This window comes from Dipodomys ordii, unplaced genomic scaffold (assembly GCF_000151885.1).
Source record: "Dipodomys ordii isolate 6190 unplaced genomic scaffold, Dord_2.0 Scaffold93, whole genome shotgun sequence".
NCBI classification, from domain to species: domain Eukaryota; kingdom Metazoa; phylum Chordata; class Mammalia; order Rodentia; family Heteromyidae; genus Dipodomys; species Dipodomys ordii.
This window is the reverse complement of record NW_012267309.1, coordinates 3,387,789-3,411,098: the sequence shown is the minus strand read 5'-3', so window position 1 is coordinate 3,411,098 and position 23,310 is coordinate 3,387,789. Positions and strand designations below refer to the sequence as shown.

The 23,310-nt window shown below is 39.3% G+C and overlaps 1 pseudogene; it reads left to right on the top strand.

Moving 5' to 3' along the window:
• The first annotated feature begins 21,534 nt into the window (after positions 1–21,534).
• On the top strand, positions 21,535–22,435 carry LOC105993192 (annotated as a pseudogene).
• The last annotated feature ends 875 nt before the right edge of the window (positions 22,436–23,310 follow it).

Sequence of the window (23,310 nt, the reverse complement as noted above, 5' to 3'; positions counted from 1 at the left end):
CCTCCACAAATTATACCAACATCAAATACAGTGAAAGCAGGGGTTATACCATGGGGGAGGGACATACAAAGCAACAAAGAAATAATCTTATAAATGTTCTAACTGTATATTTTTTTCTAACATTTTTTTCTAACTGTGTATCTTTTGTCTTTTCTTCTTCAGTACCGGGGATTGAACTCAGGATGAACCCACTACCCACTTGCTAGGCAAGCACATTACACTGAGCTACATCCCAGCCTAGTTTCTAGCTTTTTTACATGTTCTGTCAAAAATCCACAGATGAGAATTTCCATGATCTCAGCACAAAGATGGTTACTTTGGTTCCAATAACCAGCAGATAAAAGGCCTATATTGAACTTCGACTTCTCAGACTTGTTAAGAACTCTTTGAAGATACAAATCATGACTTAGTGGCTTTGAATTTCCAGACTCTAATGTACAGCATCATAGACAGTAAGAGCTACTTCATAGTTGAACCAAGAGCTCATCCATACTTGACTAATGACTAAACCTTTAGTCAACTATAATGGATTTTGGTATTTGCTTCTCCAACATCCATGCTTATTTGTGAGACCTATCATAGTCCTTGTTTTCAGTTCACACAGTCTGGTTAGAACTGGAGAAAAGACATCACTCAAATACTCTATCTTCTGGCGATCTTTCTTCCAGTGGCTCTGAAGAGGATACATGATTGTATAAATCTTAGAATATTCTAAAGAATGGGATGCTGGTACTTGGTTACATGCATTGGCACCATAATTGATTACATTATCATCTTTTTTTGCTAGAGTTGAATGCCAATAGAAAGAAGGCTTTTGGAGAACAAGTAGTAGGTTCATTTTGCTCACCATGGTAGTTAGAGCTGATCCTAAGGGATATGAAGTAAATGATGGCTTCTGATTATACTAGTTTGGTTGGAAAAAGAAAACCTCAAGATCCAAGATTTCACCTCAAATCAGATGTAAAACACCAGTGACGTTTTAAATCACCTTAAAAGAATTTCTTATTTTTCCCTCCAGATATAAGAATAACTAGACATGACTGGGGGGATAGAGGGAACCCAGACCCAAATCAAGTGTTTACAGAATGGCCAGGCTCCTATGTGAACATTGGGGCAATTCTTTTTTTTTGGGGTCCGGTAGTGGGGTCTGAACTCTGGGTCTGGGCACTGTCCCTCAGCTCTTCAGCTCAAGGCTAGCGCTCTACCACTTGAGCCACAGCACCACTTCCGGCTTTTTTCATTTTGCTTTATGTGGTGATGAAGAATTGAACCCAGGGCCTCAGGCATGCAAGGCAAGCGCTCTACCACTGAGCCATCTTCCCAGCCCCTGGGGCAATTCTTAAAAGGAATAGGACATTGAGTCTAGGATATTTGGGTGGAAGTGGATGAAGCCAAGAATCTTGAGCTCCTCATGCATCCTAGGCTTCCCTTGATAGTGGAAGAACAGTGGAAGAAGCCTCCCCTTTCTTGTCCACTGACGATAGCTTTCTCTTACTTGAGATTAATAACTACATATGAGACAATGGCCTTGCAAGATCGTTATTCATTTTAAGCCATAGGGCTCCTAGCCCTCATGGCCTCCAGGATTTTTCTAAAATCACTTCTTAGACTATTCAGGGAGATAAGACCTGTGAATGAGGCCATCTGAAACCAGGTGTTCTCTGATGAAACTGTCAGCTGTCTACAAATGCATGAATGAGTCTAGCTGACACCTGGTAGTATAAAAATGATTTGCTTTCGGGCTGGGAAGGTAGCTCAATGGTAGAGTGCTTGCCTTGCATGCTTGAGGCCCTGGATTGGATTCCTCAGCACCACATAAGCAAAAAGCCGGAAGTGGTGCTGTGGTTCAAGTGGTAGAACACTAGCCTTGAGCTGAAGAGCTGAGGGACAGTGCCCAGACCCAGAGTTCAGGCCCACGACCGGACCCCCAAAAAAAAAAAGATTTGCTTTTACTAAGCCCAGCTCAAAAATGCTAGCCTACAAAATCATAATATCATGTCTAATTGTGATAAGCTATTACATTTCAGATAATTCATTATACAACAAAATTTAACTGAAACAAATGTATTTGGATGAGTCATTGGAACCTAATTTGCCTAATTGATTAAAGCCTGGACTTGATAGTAGGCTACATTCTGGAATCAATACAGGAATGATTCTAAAGATTTACACTGATGACAATATATTAATTAATATATAGCAATTAATCATGTGTAATTGCATATCTTTCCTCACCGCCCCCCCCCCGGGGACCTGAAGGGTCTAAGGACTATTTACTTCTCTAAATCACAAAGAAATATATTACTGAGAAGAACCTCAACATCCTAAACCCTTTCCAGGTGCTATTTCCTGTAGAAAGGTTGATATCAGCAAATGTCAACTCTGTGGTGAGCTTCTTGATTTCAGTGATGATAAGGTCTCACAGGAATCTTTCTAGTTTCTGGGACTAAGCATTAAATAGAGAGTTCACCTGCCAAAGAATTATTTGACCTCCAGAACTGAAAGCACACTTGATTTACCACAACAGAGAATCACAGCATCTTCCTCATTTACAAAATAAGTGTAAATTAGAACACATTAAACTTAGCCATGTCACAACTAATAAGAATAATTTTGAGGTACAAAGTTTGAAGATTTTATTCTAAAAGGTGTTAGGAATCTAAAGTCACATACTATAAAAGCAAATCTAGATAGTATTGACCTGTCCAGATCACCCATACCATTATTTTCTGAGATGTCAAGATAAGCCTGAAATAAAACACAAATTTTTGTCAAAAAGTGACATTACTTAATATTTGAACTCAATACATACTTATTAAGGCAATAGTAATTTGTATTTTGTCGGTAGTTTTTTTATGTGTTATGCTAGGAGTGTGTAATTTTCACAATAATTCCATAAGAGAGGTATTATTCGAATAGCTTTATATGAACGGAGACATTGCAGCTTAAAAATGTTAAGCAATCTGTCAAAAAGATTAAATTCTTAGGCAAATAGAGCTCATAACTAAAGAATAAAAGGAGAGGGTAAGAGAAAATTAAACATGCACAAAGGCCAAAGTAAGAATGAACATAAGGAGAATTAAGATTTAAGAGAAACGCTGAAGGTAATTAAAAACATAAAAAAAGTAAATTACCTTAAAATATTATTATTATTTTAGCCTATTGAATTAATAACATTTAAAAAATAACCAATGTTGGTAGAATATGCTGATAGCAATGTAAATAGATGCTTTTTGTTTTTGTTTTTATTTTGTTTTGGTGCCAGTCTTGGGGCTTAAACTAAGGGCCTGGGCAACTTCTGAGCTTTTATCCTCAAGGATAGTGTTCTACTACTTAAGCAACAGCTCCACTTCCAAGTTTTGGAGATAATCATGGACTTTTCTGCTCAAGCTGACATTGTAACATGATCCCCAGATTTCAGTCTCCTGAGTAGCCAGGATTAGAAACATGAGCCACCAGCACCTGGTGATGCTTTTTATTTTTTAATATGTTTTTTATTATAAAAATACTGTACAGTTACATGAGCATGGTAATGAGTACATTCCCTATCAAACATTGTTACCTCCTCCTTTGTTTTTCCCCTAACATCCCTTCCCTCCCCACCTTGACAACTACACTCTCCCTACCCCTGCCTAAATTGTAAAGTTTGTTTTTCAACATAGTGTCTTGTGCATTTAATTGTTATAATGGGTCAACCTGTATCCCTATTTAAGCATTTTGTTTTTTCCCTTCCCCTCCCCAAATTAGAGAAGTGTATATACAAGATTAAGGGCATCAAATACAGTGAAAACTGGGGTTATACCATGGGGGAGGAACATACAAAGAAACAAAAAAAAATCACATGGTACATTATAAATAAGTTAGAAACAATAGTAAGAAAGAAAAAAACCACTTATGTCCCTATTTTGGGATTCATATGTACATACTTAATTCAGAAATTGATTACTCAATTCACAACTTCTTAGGCTTAACTTCTTTAATAGTACTATTATTTCTTTATACCTATATAATTTTTTTTTTGGTCAGTCTGAACTCTGGGCCTGGGCACTGTCCCTCAGCTCTTCAGCTCAAAGCTAGCACTCTACCACTTGAGCCACAGCGCCACTTCTGGCTTTTTCTGCTTATGTGGTGCTGAGGAATCAAACCCATGGATTCATGCCTGCAAGGCAAGCACTCTATCACTGAGCCACCTTCCCAGCCCCCCTATATAATCTTTAAATATTCCATTTTTAATTTTTTTTTCATTTTTCCTTTTTATCTCTCCCCTCCTCTCATCCTAACCTTTCCTTCTATCAGTATTATTTCTTTATACTTACATAATTTTTGTGTTTCATTTTTAAGTTTAAATTTTTGTTTTTTCATTTTTTTCTTGTTTCTTTATCTCTTTCCTTTCATCTTGTTCTATCCATTTCCTCTCTGAGATTAGGACTTGGTTAAATCGACTCTTTTTACCTCTCCACATCCCTCTAATCCTATTTTTCCCCCACAATTCTCCCTAAACCTATTAATTACTGGTCTGCTGAATCCTTCTTTGATGTTCTGGTGATGCTTTTTAAAAGCAAGTTGAAGCCAGACACTGGTGGTTCAGTTCCAAGTCAGCCCATGTAGGAAAGTCTATTATCTCCAGTTAACTACCAGAAAAACAAAAATGGAGCTGTGGCTCAAAGTGGTAGAGCACTCACCTCCAGCACAAAACTCACGGACAGTGCTCAGGACTTGAGTTCAAGCCTCAGAATTGGCACACACACACATAGAAAACATGATGATTAGGAAAAAATAGCAACATAATATATGGTACCTTTCAAACTTTTGGAAAAGATAGATATTTGTTAAAACTACAAATGAAATTATATTCAGAGATGAAGAGTAAAAGCAAAAACATTTGTGATTAAATGAGATCAGAGGTGATTTTTGTTTATATGCTATCTCAATTCCTCAAATTCTCCCAAATGCTATTTTTACCCTGGTAATAAAAGGTACTTTTTTATTTTTTTAAAAAAAGGCTTATAGCCTGGTGCCAGTGGCTCATGCCTATAATACTAGCTGAGGAGAGTGAGACCTGAGAATTGTGGTTCAAAGCCAGCCTAGGCAGGAAAGTCTATAAGACTCACCTGCAATTCACCACAGAAAACCAGAAGTGGAACTGTGGCTCAAGTAGTAGAGTGCTAGCTTTGAGAACAAAAGCTCAGGGACAGCACCCGGGCATTGAGTCCAAGCCCCAGGAAAGGCAAAATAAAGAAAAGAAAAGAAAGAGAAAGAGAAAGAGAAAGAAAGGCTTAGAGTGGGACTATCCATGGGTATAGATAGATGTGTATCATCACCAAGAAGTTGTTTTTTCAAATCTTTATATCCATTTAGGCCTGAATTTCAAATGTCATTTTCTTCTGATAAGTAGCAAAGAATTTTTTATTTTCTTCTTTCCAATATACCTAAAAAGTATGAACACTACATTTCAATGGACTTTTCATTGTATATACCTTGCTAAAAAGTTTTTTCTGCGAACAGTCACCGTGTTCAATTTTGCTGTAAACTTAACAACATAGGATACCCTGTTGATACACTTTCTGATATGTGTTTGATAGGAGTCATAAAATAGTGCTTAGGGATTTGAGGTATGACTTTGGCACTAGCCAAAGAGTGAAAACACCAGTTACTGCGTTGGAGTCCCAGTCTTGAGCCTAAGAAAAAAAAATTAAAAAAAAAAACTTAAAAGAACTTTAAGAATTGCCATTATAGGGCTGGGAAGGTGGCTCAGCAGTAGAGCGCTTGCTTTGCAATGCATGAGGCCCTGGGTTCGATTCCTCAGCACCACATAAGCAAAAAGAAAAATAAGCCGGAAGTGGCGCTGTGGCTCAAGTGGTAGAGTGCTAGCCTTGAGCTGAAGAGCTGAGGGACAGCACCCAGGCCCAGAGTTCAGGCCCCACAACTGGACTAAAAAAAAAAAAAAAGAATTGCCATTATATACTTTTAAGAAAATTACATTAAAGTCATAAAAGGTAAGAATTTGAAGTGTAGCTCTTCTCAATATATAATGAAGTCTCAAAGCCAATCATGTAAAAAGCCCCTATCTTATACAATACTGGGGAACTCTCAGGAGTCCAAGGAGAAGATACAATATATGTTCCAATTTTGGAGACTCAAAATTGAGAAATACCACACAGTGAGACCAAAGGAGGATGTTCTTAGAAAAGGATCACAAGGGCTCAATAGCTATGTGCATATGATCATATAAAATGATGCTATCAAAATGAACTCCAAGAAATGGAAACCAAAGGTTTCCCCTTCCTCTACTCTGGTCTGAAGCCAATAATCACCTAACTGTGAATCCGTAAAGGATCCTAGACTCTGAGATTACTTCTCCATCCACTGAGATCATTTCCTGAACCCCCCTCCGCCACACCTTTTTTGGACCTTGGGACGTACCTAGATGCTGAGGTCACTTCTGCATCCCCTGTGGCCACACCTCCTCCTACCCGCTTCCTATTTAACTTCAACCTTGCCAGGGGTTGGCCCTTTTCAGCAGACTCTCACTGCAGGGCAGGACAGCAGTTTGCTCTCTTCCTAATAAACTAGTACCACTGTTTTCCAAGAGCGACAAAGACAGTATTTCTGTTCCTAGAAGAAAAAGACTTCGTGTTCAATTAGAGCAAATCAAAGTGTTCATTGACAGATAATGTGTAGAGGATGGACAAGGCTCTCCAGGGAAAATGAGGTACCAGTAAATATGGTGCCATTATAAGTCAAAACAAATGCTTTGTGATGTAGGCCTTTAAAAAAAAGACTCAATGCCTTTACTTCACAATTTTGTACTGGTGTGTCCTTAGACGTTTTCTGGGAACAACTTAAATACTTCCTTAGAACTTCAGATACTACCAATGTAAGTACTTCAGATACTTACCAATGTAAGTAGAAAACATCTTAAAAACATCAGTTATGGCTTCAGTATAGTCAAATCCTTATCTGTGAGCTTCCAGCCTCTAGAGGAAATGATATTTAAAAAAATACTCTATTGGCAATTTTTCTGTAACTGGAAATTTCCACACATCTCTGGAACTCACTTTGGAGAGTTAGAGAAAGCAATTCTTTTGGTTTGAGCCTGGCAGCATGAAGGAGCTTAGGGACACACTGGTATCCAGCATACTAGATATAACTTTCCAAGAGCAACAGTGTTGGTTCAGAAGCACAGAATGGAGAGAAGCACAGAAAGCAGAGTGAGGCTGCTTGACCTCCTTTAATCCCACCATTGCCAGGCTCTGTCTAGATTCATTGCAGCCTCTTATTAAAAAATGTTAGATGGTTCCAGCATGGAATGCTCAGCCAAATGGTTTCTGGCCTGCTCTGCAGGCTATGGATTCCTTGCTCAGAATCCAGAAGCTTCTTGAGGAGGTCCCATGAGGTCATCCCAGTTCTCAAAACCACTGATTCAGATCTGGGAAGAAAAGTCTACTGCAAACTTAATTGGAGTGAGAAACTTTAGGGGAAAAATAGGTCACATCTGGAACTGGCATGGTTCAAAACTTTTCATTCCACTCACTCTACCATTGCTCTAGCACAGTCTATTTCCAGATCAATTGAACAAGAACCTACTTTCTCCATTGTATGGGCCACAGACAGATCAGTAATACTGCAGCATATTTCATAGGGCTTTCCTAATGAAAATATTGTATAATTCCTTCTCACACTAGATACTTTTATGGGCTACTGCAGATTCATTGTCCACCCTGCTCCACCCCATTCACGACCTGGGAATATGACATATTGTATCATTAGTTTCTTCCTCTTGCTCTTATTTGGTCATTCAAGGGGAGAAAGAATATCACAGAATATCACTATTTTTGAGTAGCCTCATAACAGTTTGCATGTTGACTTTGTCCGTCTATTAAAGGTCACAGCTTAAGTGGCCCTTTCTTATTGTTAGTCTAACCATGGCTCTGGTACCTGTATCCTTCCCATTTATGTCATAGTTACATTTACTTACCTGTTCTTGCTTGTCTCAGGATGCTCATCATCTCTTTCTGAATGCCACACATACCTTTGTGAATAGTCTTTCCTCAATTACTCATTATGGGCATGCCTTCTGTATTCTGCTAAGATCTGATGTAAACACCTTTGCCTAATAAGTAAACTCTAACTTTCTCTGCCTGGAGCTTATGGTCACAGTATATATGTCTCCCAGCAGTCTTTCCTCATTATCTCTCATATGGCTTTCTGGCCAATCAGAGAAGTAGAGAATAGAATAGTAGTTGCCAGAGGCTGAAAAGAGTGGTAGATGGAGATATAAAATGATTAAATAATACAGAATGAAAATTAAGCAGGAAGAATAATTTCAAATGGTTTGTAACACAAAGATCACATGTACTTCTGATGCTCCATGACTTCTGTCTTTCTGCCTTTCCTCCTGGTGGCCCCACTAATTAAAGTAGTCTGCCATTTCCATTTCTGCCTAGTTCATGTATCCATTCTTCAATAAGGCTCTTCCTTCTTCTTGATCATCCCCATTCTAAAGTGCTGTTTTTACCACCTCTGAACGCTCATACACTATTAGTCCCCTTGCATAGCTATAGAGAACCAGAAAAAAATATAAACTTATCACATTATTAAAAGTTTATAAAGCTGGGCACTGATGGCTCATGCTTATAATCCTAACTACTCAAAAGGCTGAGATCTGAGGATCAAGGTTCCAAGCCAGCTTGGGTAGGAAAGTCCGTGAGACTCTTATCTCCAATAAACTACTCAGAAAAAAGCTGGAAGTGGCTCTGTGGCTCAAGTGTTAAAACACTAGCCTTGAGCAAAAGTAGCTCAGGGGCAGTGCCTGACCCTGAGTTCAAGCCCCAGGACCAGCACACACAAAAAAGGTTTATGACTCCTCCTCTAGTCTTCTTCCTCACTGTGCTCTGTAAGATAAGGAAAGAAAACCTGAATTCTCCTCACATGGGGATTAGGAGGATAGATACACACAGAAAACTTAGGAATTAAGGGATATTTTGAGAAATTCATGATTTTCTAAATATGTTGTATGAAGTACAGGGTGATTTAGAGATCTTTGCAGGTACCTATAGTAAAGCATTTGTATCCTGTACTCTAATTTTACACTTATTTTTAAAGAATTTTCATTGATACAATAGTTGTACAAGCTTATAGACTACAATGTGACATGTTAGAACTGTTTGCACGATGCAAAGATCAGAACACACACCCATCACTATTAGTGTATCCAAACACTTCTCATTTCTTTGAGGAATATTCAAAAAAAATTTTATTAGCTATTTTGAAATATTTGATAAACTGTTGTCAACCATTGTTTTCTCGTTGTATTAGAGGACACTAGAGTTATTCTTCCTGCCCAATTTTCACTCAGTGTCTTCTAATTATCTTCTCTCTATCTCTCTCCACCACTCTTCTCAGCCTCTGGCAACCACTAGTCTATTCTTTGCTTCTCTGAGATCAGCTTTTTGAGCTTCCACATATATATGAGTACATGTGGTATTTGTGGTTTCAACTTATTTTATTTAACATAATGTCCTTCAGTTCTATCCATGTTTCCACAGCCACAGGATTAACTATAACTATTATGGTTGGTTAATATTCCACTGTATGTAAATATATATATATATATACACATATATACATATGTATATATATACGTACAGTGGAATATATGTATATATGGAAAATATGTATATATGTATACACACACACACACATATATATATATATATATGCAGAGAGAGATAGTGTTCTATTTCTAGATTTTTTTAAATTATCTTTTTTGTTGGTTGTGGGGCTTGAACTCTGGGCCTGGGTGCTGTCCCTCAGCTCTTCAGCTCAAGGCGAGTGCTCTACCAATTGAGCCACAATGTCATTTCCCTATTTGTAAATTTTTAAGAAACCTCCATACTCTTTTCCATAAGGGCAATATTAATATGATTCTCATCAGCAGTATGCAAGGGTTTATTTTCCTCTACATTCTACTATCACTTTTTTTTGTATTTTTTACAATAGTCATTTTTACTAAAGTGAAATGATATTTCATTGTGGTTGTGATAAATTTATCTGATGATTAGCGATGATTAATTCTGATTACCAGATTGATTAGATTGAGAAATCTATATTAGTGAATTACACTTCTAAGTGTATCTTTAATGTCGGTTAAATCTAATGAGTGGTTTAACTCATTTATGGGTTTTAAGTTTGAATAGGCTATTAAGAAATGGTAGAACTGGGCTGGGAAGGTAGCTCAGTGGTAGAGCTCTTGCCTTGCATGCATGAGGTCCTGGGTTCCATTCCTCAGCACCACATAAGCAGAAAAAGCCAGAAGTGGCACTGTGGCTCAAGTGGTAGAGCCCTAGCCTTGAGCTGAAGAGCTGAGGGACAGCACCCAGGCCTAGAGTTCAGACCCCATGACTGGCAAAAAAAAAAAAGAAGTGGTAGAACTATAGAAGGTGGGGCCTGGTTGGGAGCAGTTAATCATTAAGGATGTATCTCTGGAGATTATATCTTGCCCTTCCCCTTCCCAGGTGCTACTCTGCCATACCCTTGCCACCAGATGGACTGAATACATTGAAATTAGGAGACAAACAAATCTTTTCTGTTGTGTATATCAGGCATTCTATCACAGGGACAAAAACCAACCCACCAAACAACAACAAAAAACTTGCCCAATTCCAACTACCTAAGTGATGATTTTGAATATTTTTCATACACTGCTCACTATTTATGTCTTCTTTTGAGAAACAGCTCTTCACATGAGTTTCCATTTTTAGTCAGATTTTTTTATTTGCTGATTTTCTTCTATTCTCTCCACATTATTTTAATTGGCTTTATATATAGGAGCTCTATATAATATTTCCATTGTAAAAGATTATAAATGGCAAAAGAAAAACTTTGGGAACCACTAGAAAAAGAAAGGAGAAAAGAAATACACTCATGGTGGCATGTTAAGGCTGAGGTCAGTTCTTAAATAAAACTTCTTAGAACTCAGGATATTCATGTAAACAAAACAACACAAAACAAAGAAGTGCAGAGATTCGATCCATTACAAGAGAGTATATGGCAGTTGACTTCTTTCTGGCAAGACTGGAATTTGAATTCAGTTTTTTCTAGGCAGGTGCTTTATCACTTCAGTCACACCACTAGCCTAAAAGATGAATTCTTTCATTTGACTTTTAATCAGAATTATGCCAATATAAACATATTTAGGTGCCTTATAGCTAATATTTGATTATAGTAATTTTGGATGATTGAAATTATGATTAATTCATCCTCATATTTTCGATGAGGCTTTCCCTTCCTTGACAAGGCTCATGCAGATGGAAGGCACAATATGGGTTTGTGAATGGATAAATAAATGAAAGAATCACAAGATCTACCTTTTCTGCGATTATTTCACTCAAGAAATTAATCTTTCATCCCCAGTATCATCATCTCTAAAGCCAAGAGGCACAGGAAAATAGATATGACAAGTATCTAACACCTGATTTCTTTTAACTGTATTTTTTTTGTCTTTTCTTTTTTGGTACTGGAGATCAAACCCAGGACGTTGCACTTGCTAGGCAAGCGCTTTGCCACTGAGCTACATCCCAGCCCCTAACACCTGATTTCTATATTAACACCTCATTTCAAATCTAACACTTCAAGACATTGACTAAGTAGATATGAAATATAGAAACATGGATATATTCTGAATAAAAGGGTGTAATCACATACATAAGAGTGACATGCAAAAAAAGTGACATGCATATATAATTCAGAAGTATATATATAATTACATATGAATACACATTTAAGTGTGTGTATAATTCAGAAGAATGAGCTCAGAGAGAGTCCAACAGATTAAGTAACACAATATAGTATATATGCAGAGCTGCCTCTAGACTTGGATAGTTGTATCAATTTCCTGGACCTTGTATTTACAAGCCATAGGACGTTGTGCATGTTATCTAACTTCTCCATGTTTAGTTCTGATTTTACAGAATGGGGTAATAGTGATGGAAAATACTTCCTTGAGAGGGTTACTAAACGAGCATCTCTAAAATATTTGTAATAGTAGCCTGGCATTATAATAGTAAAGTTACTTATTATTGTAGCTTATGGTGGGCCCTTCAAGGAGCTTGGATTCCAATAAGCAAGAGGGAATAGGGAAGGCATTTCAGGAAGAACTAGGATCAGCAAAAGCAGAAGCAGGACGGAGTTTGACATGGGAAGGGTAAGATAGTGATGGTTGGAAGCTTGATTTGAGGAAAGTTTTTGTTGGAAGGGTGGGCTAATAGATGAGCTAGGTAAACTGCCCAGTTGCAAAAAAGACTGAAAAACCTTGGTAAGAAATTTAGTTCTGGTAAATAGAGACACCAGACTCGCATGATAAAATGTGTTTGGGGGATTGGATCTGGCTGACTGTACCCTATAGATTGTTCGTCAAGTGTTGTGAAAGAAAAGCTATTAACTATGTCAAACCTTCGTGTTTTCTCTTTTTTTTTTTTTATCAAGAAGTCATTTTCAAAACTTGTTTGATTTTTGGCTACATTTTTCTTCCCTGCTCAATTTACTCAGATGCTCTTTATTTCAAAATACATATAGTACGTGGATACAACAAATGTCCTTTTGTTATGCATGTATTTAGAAGTAGTGAGGGGAAAACAACTGCAGAACTACACAAAAGCTCCCATCTGAATGCAAATTAGAGTGGTGGATTCATGCATGAGCAGGCATTAGACAGAAGCCTGACCTATTAGCAACTTATGTGGCCAAACAATCGATAGATAGTTAATTTTAGTTTTAAAGGCTTAGGCAAGTCTGACAAGTTGACCTATTTTAGTCAAGTGCATGGCCAAAATTGACCCCTTTATATCCTGGTTAATCTTTTGTGTTGATGTAGTTAGATTGCAATGCCAGTTGTCTGGTCAAACACTAGGCTTAGTTGTCCATTTTCAAAGTCTGTAAATGCAATTCACATGAACTATTAGTCTTAAGAAAAGTAGATTACGTTCCCTAGTGTAAGGAATTCTTGTCAACCTCTACAATTCTGTGAGCCAAGCTTCTAGAATCAATTTCTCTCTTCCTTCCAATCTTCCCTTCCTTCCTTTTTTTCATTTCTTTCATTTTACTGCTAATGATATTATTTTCTTCCTCTTTGTGTGTGTATGTGTATACACGCACGTGCATGCATGTGTGTTTGTGTGTGTGTGTGTGTGTGTTGAAATAGTGTCTTACTATGTAGTCTAGACTAGCCTCAAACTCCCTATGTGGCTCAGACTAGCCTTAAACTCATGATCCTCTTGCCTCACCTCCCAGGTGCCTTCGTTGGACAGAAAGATGGTGTCTGCTCTTCAGCCTAGAAACAACCAGGCTATCTTTTGTTATATCTGTATTCCTTAACTCTTGTACGGAATGTCTGTGTTCACAGTTAGAAACATAGTTAATATTCACCAGCAAGGAAGAGATAGTCAACTTTAGTGCAATCAATAGCTTGTGTTTTTGCAACAGTGATTACAAAGTATATTACTGAGGCTTGTGCTTCAAGAGCAATTCTGGGCTCTCCATAATATTGATAGGAATGGAGGTGGAATTTGTGGAAAAGAAAGCATCTGATGTGGAGGGCAAAAGATATGAAATTGCTGTAATCATGAAGGGTAGTAGACTGGAAAGCACAGACTAGTAGAAGTAGTGCTTTTGGGATCAGAATGAATAGGCACTTCTAGCTTTCAATAGAAACACTACTTTTCCTCTTATGACTTAGGAATCACATGGTATGGCGCAAGAATTTGTGATCTGACCAAAATGGCACAAACAAGCCAGAAAAATTTCTAAATAATTTCACACTGGTAACTTAGAATGTTCCAAATTACTATTTTAGAATTCTGCTGAGTATAGCACCACAATTCAAGAGATATTAATTGTGAAGATAATCCTAGAAAACATTTTTCAAATCCCAGGGCCTGTGTCCAGTTCATATATAAGAGATGGCAGTCATAAAAACAGAATGTGATAGAGATAGTATGGTCATGTGCTCCCTCTCCATTTCCTCCATTTTCTCCATACTACTCTGAAAGCCATTCTTGAAAATGCATACTTCATACTCACAGGCCCAGTGCCAAGAGACAAATGCAGCTTAAAGCATGACTATACTGGAGTTCAATTATGTTGTTTCTCTGATTTGGCAATTAAATTATCTTGACTCAAATGGATTAAAAGTTCACTTCTTTAGAAATAAAGACTCTGGATTCCTCAAAAAATAGTCTTTGTAGCCTAGAGATGAGTTATCAAGAGAGGTATCAGTGTTGGAGTATCACCATATGGTGATTAATCTTAATTGCTAATATGATTAGATTAATGTAGTACACCTCTGGGGTCTCTGTGAGAGTATTTCCAGGAAAGGTGACCTAAGGGGGAAGATCAAATGTGAATGTGGGCAGCCATAGTCCAAAGGTCTGAGCAAAATAAAAGGGAGAAAGAAAAAGCCAGTTCTGCCTCCTGGCCAGCATGATGTGAGCTTCTCTGTTTCATTATGCTCTCCCACCATGGTAGACTGACTTCTGAAATGGAACCCCCTGTACAACACCTTAATAATAACAATAAAATCATTTTTAAAAGTCAAAGTTCTGTTAAACAGAATTTTATTCCTCTCCTTTTCTTTGATGTTCACCTTGTCAACTTTTTTTAATTAATTTTTTTTATTGTGAAAATACCATGCAGAGGGGTTACAATTACATGAGCAAGGTAATGAGTACATTTCTTATCAAGCATTATTGCTTCCTACTTTGTTTCCCCTTACCATCCCTGCCCTCCATCCCCCCCACCCACCAAAGTTGTAAAGTTCTTGTTTCAACATAATGTCTGGAACACTTCATTGTTGCAATAGGAACCTTGTCAACTTTTTTTTTTGGGGGGGGGGTCTGGTCGTGGAGGCTGAACTCTGGGCCTGGGCACTGTCCCTCAGCTCTTCAGCTCAAGGCTAGCACTCTACCACTTGAGCCACAGTGCCACTTCCGGCTTTTTTCTTTTTTTGCTTATGTGGTGCTGAGGAATCGAACCCAGGGCCTCAGGCATGCAAGGCAAGCACTCTACCACTGAGCCACCTTCCCAGCCCCCCTTGTCAACTTTTGTCTTTTACTTTTCTCTTCCCCTCTTGTTCTCTCTGTCCCTTCTTTCCTTGCTCTTTCTTTCTCCCTCTCTTTTATTGTCTCTGCATTTCTCTCTTCTTTCCTCCCTGCTTTCTTCCCTCTTTTTCCTTCTTTCTCTTTCCTCTCCTGTTCCTGTCTTTTTCCCTCCCTCTCTCTTTCCCCCTCCCTCTCTCTCTTTTGACAAGAGTCCTTTCAACTCCATAATTGTGGTCACATCCAAACTGATGCACATAAAGAGTAATGGACAAATAAGGCACTCAGATTTTATGGCAGAGACTATAGACGTTATAACTGTAAAAGTCCGATAACAACCACCAAAAGCCTTCCCCTCCTTTTCATTAATACTGCCTTAAGTCCCACTGAATTTACTTTTCTACAAACAAGGCCAGCATAGATCTTAGGAGAAGTTCACTAAATGCTGACAAAGGGGCAGTTGATGAAAGTACCAGGCAGGTCTGCAAGTATCCTGGGGTTTTATAGGCAGGTTTCTCTCAGGAAACGAAGGACGGACAGCAGCAATCAAACACTGTCCAGGGCTCAGATGCAGCTGTGATGTAGCCGGCAGCGTGAATGGAAGTGGTTGGTGAGGGGACTTGCCTAATGGACACTCTGGGGAACTGAAACCTCCCCAGCCCCAAACAGCTCATCAACCTTTCTCTTTTCTTCACCCAAACTGGGGACTCAGATTCCTAGGAAACAAGGAGTCAGGCTTAACCTGGCTCATGCCTACAATAAGGAAAAGAAGAATGAAACATAAAGAATTCTCCGAAAGGTTCCTGGGAACCGCTCATCAACAAACTCTGAAAACATAGTTTCTGATGACTAAGAAGACATCACTCACTTTCATGGAGCTGATGAGAGTTCTTAGCTCAAAGAACAAGGCAAACAATTTCAGCCACAAGAATAGAATGTTCCATTTTCAAAGGTGAGCAGAAAAACACCAGGATGACGCAAAGCAGCTCCTACTGCCCAAGTGCCTTTAATGTGAATGCGGGAACCCACAGATTGGTGTGAAACAGAGGTTCGTGGAGTAGGCTTCCATTCTCTCTGGTTATCATGAATAGCACTCATTCACCTTTTCTTTTTTTGTGTGTGTGTTGGGGGGGGGAATTCCGGTCGTGTGGCCTGAACTCTGGGCCTGGGCGCTGTCCCTCAGCTCTTCAGCTCAAGGCTAGCGCTCTACCACTTGAGCCACAGCGCTACTTCTGGCTTTTTTATTTTTTCTGTTTATGTGGTGTTGAGGAATCGAACCCAGGGCCTCATGCATGCAAGGCAAGTGCTCTACCACTGGACCACCTTCTCAGCCCATCACCTTTTCTTGATTACAACCTTTGGCACAGCTCCTCTTTCTGAAGACTATCAACATAGCTATGAAAATTAATGCAGTGATACAGGAAGGGATGCAGATGTGAAGCAATGAAGTTTGTAGGGATCTCAGATTCCATCTAACCTGAGGGGGTGGGAAGAACTGGACTCAATTATACTACTGCTCAGTGCAGACCACCACAATGGCCATAGTAGTGGGTTTCTAAACACAATGGGACCACTGTGTTAGGCCTTTACTACATACCATACATACTGTTCTGTGCACAGATCCATCTTTTATTTCTCAATATTATATAGAGGTAAACATACTTTAAACTTTGGTTGAGCTACCAAATTTTTGGCCACTCCATTATAGTAGCTTATCCTATATCCTAATACATACTTTTTCCAAATTGTTTTATAATAATTACATGTTATTTAACAATGATATGATGACAATGGAACAAATGTCTGCCATATTCTCTTGTGCACAAAAGAAAGTTAGGCATCTTGTTAGAGGGGATGCAGGCTTTCTTGCACTCACCATTTTAAATGCTGAGTAAAATACAAGTGTATTTCATTAAATTATCACAATAACAATTTAAGGCATTTACAAGTATTTACATCCATTCTGTCCCAGAGAAACTGAGTTCCATAGTGGCTAAGTAGTGTACTCAAGTTTTCAAAGTCAGCACAAAGAGCATTTGAAATTCAAGTCATCTGATTTCATAGCTCATGTTCTTGACCACTGCCTGGAGTCACCTCCAGGCATTTGTGAAGGCTTTATTTTATAAAAGGCCCTAGTTATTTCTTGCACTCTAGTCCAGTTACATTTCATAATGAAACAGCAAGAACTGGATGATTCTAAGAAACCCTATTTCTAAAGGAAAATCATCTGGTTGCTCTCAAACTTCTGACTAAAGGTTAAAATGCTCAGTCTCTTCTTCTAAACCCTCTTGTGCACTCGATTCTGTGTTCATTTTATTCACTAACTTCTGGAGAACTCACAGGGCACAGAAGTCATTAGTGAGTAGCTCAATTTATGAGAATAAGTAGAAGAGACAGTCATAAGACAACTTCAAATGCATTTGAGAAACAGAAGCAAGAAATCAGTGGGAGGATGTGTGGCTTTGGTTATTCTGATGCTGGTATTTGTGTCACAAGCCAGAACATCATTTGATTGCTTTATTCGGAATATTCACACAGTCTGGCAGCTGTGATGATAGGACTTGGATCATCCAAGACAAAGACTTCAGCCCAGCAATCCGACTTTTACTGAGCAGTTATGGGCTTTTTCTTTGGTCTGGATATAAACAAGAATCACATGATGGGGTAACAATGCTCGATAGGAAATGTACTCATTACCTTACTCATGTAACTGTAGCCCTTCTGTACAGTATCTTTACAATAAAAATATAAAAAAGAGTCACATGAACCTTGAAAACATATGAAAAATAAAGTAGCAATAAAAGAAAAGATATGCAATCATAGAAGTATACAAGCAAATGGTATAAGCAAAAGGTCTTAAGACACCAGATTGGGTGGGGTGGGGATTGGATTGGGGTGGGGGAGGAAGACTTCCTTGGAATCTAGAATTGCCTTCACTGTCTTGGAGAGAGGGTGAAATTGGGGTTGGAAGAGATAGAGAATAATGATATGTGGATGAAATAGCACAAAGAAGGAAGTGGGAAAGTTGTGAGCAAGTTCAGAGAATATGCTGAGAAAGGGATCTAGAAAAGAGCAGATCAAGCTGCAGAATAGAAGGATAAGTACAGAGCTGGGGAGGATGCATAACACTGTCTTTAGAACCTCTAAAGGTACAAATGTTTCTCCATCTCCCTACTGGTTACATTCATATGTGATACTCTAGGAGATCCTCTGCTCTAAAGCAGATCTCTAAAGACCACTCACTCAACTGTTAACTTTAATCAGCATGTTGTCTTTTGTTGAAAGAGCAACTATTTTCCTTCATTCTTAACTCCTCAAAGTATAAAGGCTTATATACAGATGGTCAGGTTGCCTTCATACTTCTCTACCAGGTAGAAAAAAAACACAAATCAAAACAAAAGAAAAATCTAAACACCGATCTAATCAGCTACAAAAGGCAGACTCTAGTTATTCCCATATCCCTCAGATACAGGGGCCTATTTTTCTACAGAGGTCCTTATTTAAGTGTTCTTTTAGAAAACCATATTTAACCCAAAGCACTCACCAACACTTACACAGGCAGGAAATACAAACAAGCAAAGACAGACAAATAATAATTCTGGGGAAAAAATTAAATTCCCTGGATTGCTTAATATTTGGACTTCCAGCTTTAGTCTGAATTAATTATAGCTCATTTCTCAGGAAGAAAGAAGTCTGATGATGATGATCTTTTTTATTTTTATTTTTTGGTCAGTTGTGGGGCTTGAACTTCAGGGCCTGGGCTTTTTTGAGCTTTTGTTGTTGTTGTTCAAGCTAGTGCACTAGCACTTGAGCCACAGTTTCACTTCCATCGCTTTTTGGTGGTTAATTGGCGATGGGAGTTTCATGGACTTTCCTGTCTGGGATGGCTTTAAACTATGATCCTCAGATCTCAGCCTTCTAAGTAACTAGGATTACAGGTAGGCCTGAGCCACCAATGCCTGGAAAGTATGATGATCTTAATTGTAATTTAAGAGAAGAGAGGTAGAAACCAGATACCAGTCGCTCACATCTGCAATCTTAGTTCCTCATGAGTAGGTCAAATTCAACCCAGGCAGGAAACTTTGTGAGACTTTTATCTCCGGTTAATCACCAAAAAGCTGCAAGTGGAGTTGTGGTTCAAGTTGTGGAACACTAGCCTTGAGCACAAAAGCTCAGGGGCAGGGCCCAGGCTCTTAGTTCAAGGCTCAGTACTGACCAAAAAACATGAGGGGAAGGGAGAGAATGTTGAAGGATTATCTTATCTAATTCATTATTTCATCCCCAGTTGGGTCTAAAATCCGTGCATATCTAATGTCCTCTAAATCTGGGATGTCCTATGAATCAGGAATATTTGGTGGCTCATATACAATCTATCTACACCAATATAGTAGTTATAGATTTTCTTTCTTTCCTTGCTGTCTTACTCTTCTAAAGCTCTCACTTCTCTGGGATCACCATCTAAATATCTGTGCATCACAAATTCTTATCATTAGGCTCTGTCTTACCTAATTAAGATAAACATAATGACAATATAGGGATTTTCCTATAAAGTCAAATTTAATCAATACTAAAAAATATACTTTATCCTATATTCTGTCTTGGAAGGCTCATCAGAATAATGGCTCACCCAAGGAGACATTTTATAGATGGATTATATTAAAGACTTTGAGATGAGATTATCCTGATGATTGAGAATGGTGTATCTAATGAAATCACAAGGGTACTTAAATGGTACAAAAGAAAGGTAAGAGAGTTAGAAAAAAGAGATGATGACAGAAGCAGAGAACTGACTAATGTGAGGTCAGCAGACAAGGAATTCAGATGACCTCTAGAACTAGAAAAGGCAATACAATGGAATATCCCTATTCAGTACATACTATGTGGGAAATGACCTATGTAACTTGTGAGCCGGGATGGGAGGGGGAAATTGGAGAAAAGCAAAGGAGCGGTAGTGACACTGTTCAAAAAACGAAATTGCTCATTACTTGACTTATGAAATGATAATCCCTCTACACAGCACCTTAATAATAACAAAATATATTTTAAAAGTAGAATATTCCCTAGAACATATGTAATACTATCAATGCCTTGATTTGAGTCCAGTGAAATAGATTTCAGATTTCTGAAATACTTATGTAGGTAAGCATAAAAAATTTTGTGTTGTCTTCCAATACATTGTGAAAGCAACCAGAAATATTAAATTCAATATAGAAGCAACCAGAAATTATCTGTTTGGTGGTAAAATTCCCTGTCTCTTATGAAATGCATGTTTTTCTATATGATAGTTGATTTGATTTTAATTGACAAAAAGGTGTTCTTGCATTGCAACAGAAGTTTGTAACCTTTTTAAATTATTTGAAAATTTGATGGTGTATAAAGTTGAAAAGTATGCAATTCACTTAAAAAATATCTAGCATAGCCAGTCAAAGCTGTGAAGGATTTTGTAGGAGACAAAATTTCTTGGAAATACTCTGTAACCAGATGACTGGAAGCAAAACCAGCAAAGTAACACTCAGCCTACTCACTAATAGCATTATAAATGAGTCAGAGTGATGAGTGGTTGCAGTGAATATTTTCCAGGTCCACTTTCCATGCTGCAACACTCTACTCTGAGCCTGGGCCATTGATCTCTATGCATGACATTAGTGGGTTCCTTGTTCTCTGACTTCTTACTGGGTACATCAAACTACAAGGCACCAGAGGAGGTTGAAGAGTGAGAGGAGACTGAGATCGGTATAATTTACCCTTCTCCCACGCTTCAGAGCTGTTGCAGGTAGCAGCTTTCCCTCTTCTGAAGGTCACAGCTCCCAAGTGGTGCTGTTCCCACAGCTACTTTCTCATGGTTCCAGTAGACTCTCCAACAGTGGTAATTGCTTCCTGAATATTGAAGCTTCATGTCCTGCACTATTCTTGTGATCCCTCTAAATTATTACCAAACCTTCATCATCAGTATCTTGAATATACCTTCCTCAAATGATTGATAGAGCTAGGAAGTGGGGGCAGTGCTTGCCTTGAGGGTCAATGATGACTGAAATAAGTTCTTTCACATTGGAATTCCAGAACATGCAACTGATATTTATGCCAGGCTGTGGCTTTAGATGCAGAACATTAGAGACTTGGTAGAGTCTTTCTAGGGTCCTGCTGCAGCTAGTGTTGGCAGGAGCACTAATATTTGGCCAGGATACTTCTGCCAGAGGATAACTAGTAGCTTTGCAGGTAAGGTTCACTTCATCTGTTCCTGGAGCCTTTGGGATGCCAATGTCTGTTTTCTTGGAAGCTGAACAATGAAAAACGAGAAAAAGAGATACTATTTTCCATATTCCTGAATACTGTGAAATGAATAAAATGATCACTAGCAATAGGAAGTAATGATGTGGCCCGAGCCCCTCGATGCCATGGGCGCTGCGTCCCCGAAGCTGTCGCTGCTGCCATCCCGCCCCAGGAAGAGAAGTTAAACTGTAAGAGCAACCCAATGAGCAATCTCCCCAACAGATGGTGACAAGAAATCATCCAGATGGGGTGCAGGTGCTGTAAAATGATACAAAGCTATCTCTTGGATCCAGTCCAAGTGCCCTCCCCTGGCTATGTCAATGAAGTAAGCGGCTGCAAGTTGGAAGAAGACGGCACTGTGAAGTTGAAAGGCAACCTAAGCAGTGAGGTCCAAAATGCCCTTCCTGATAAGGGTTTAGGAAGGACCGAGAGCAGAGGTAGGACAACTGGTCTACCTCACCAAGGACCACTTCCACAGGAGGAGACTGGAGGAGAACACTGTGTCACAATCAATGGCATCAGCCCCACTCTGCAATCCAGGAATCCAAAACCCCAGCAGGGGGACAGTGGCTCCTGGTCCAGCACTGCAGACAGCAGCCACCCAACCCAACCCTTCCTTGAAGGAGAGGACAACAGGAAACAGGACTGTGTGCTTCCTGCCTCAGAAGAGACCCAAGGCATCCAAAATGGAGAAAACAGTCACCTCAGAGGTAGAAAGTAGTGCCTTGGACATACTAGATCATATCCTGCAGATACCAGCCCCGGATTACCCTCAGCTTTGGGATCCTGCTACCGATGATGGGGATCATGAAGAGAAGGACTATCTTTTCCAGAACCACCTGGAAGATAAGCCCCTGGGAGAAATTCACCCCAGGGCTGATGATCATGGTTTGAATCTGTCCTTCCCCAGGAAAAGGAGCTGGGATCCACTAAACGAGGCCATGACCACAGAAGTTCTGAACGTCTACTTCGAAGAGAATGATCCTCTTCATGCCATGCCTGGGGATGATTCCAGAATGAAAGAAGAGGGCTCTCACAGTGCAGAAGGAGACACGGATGTGGAGGTGGAATAGGAGGACATGGCTGTGGCTGAAGCACTGGCAGCCTTAGAAGCAGGAGAAGAAACAGATGAGGAAGACTAGTGGAGGGGATTGGGTGCAGGCTATACGCTAGTGCCAGGCTGAGCAAGTGCAGGTGCACTGCCCTCTTGTAAGGAGCAGGTGATCATTCTGCTAGCGTGCCCAATGCCCCCTGGCCTGTTGTTTACATCGCATCTGCTCTGTCAGTCCTGTGCCATGCTGCTTGCTAAAGATGCAGAGCATCACTCTGCGATGATGGGCTGTCACTCAGGACGCTAGAATAAAACTTAGAGCGGACTACGGTGCCTAGGTTCGTGGCAATTGCAGAATTTTAGCAGCCTGCTTCCCAGCTCTCAATGGGATCCAGAATATTTGATCCAGATGTCCAGAAGGCTATTCTGCAATCCCAACATCTAATCCCAAAGCACATATCACAGAGCATTCTGTTTGACTATAAAATTCTTCTGGTTGAGGGGTGTGTGTGTGTGTGTGTGTGTGTGTGTGTGCATGTGTGCGTGTACGTGTGTGCACTCACACATGTGTAAGTGTGTCAGTACTGGGGCTTGAACTCAGGGCATAGAGCTCTTGCTTAGATTTTTTTCTGCTCAAGGCTGGCACTCTATCACTTGGACCATGCTTCCACTTCCGGCTTTTTGCTGGTTATTTGGAGCTAAGCATCTCACAAACTTTTCTTCCCTAGCTGGCTTCAAATCTGATCTCGGCCCCTAGGATTAAGCATGAGCCTCTTGCTCCTGGCTTGACTATAAAGTCTATACCTTGCTTTTGAGAGCCAAACTTTTTACCCTACCTAGAAAAAAAAAAACTACACCCTTTTTTAAAGTGCCTATTATGTCCCCTCAGCATGGCTT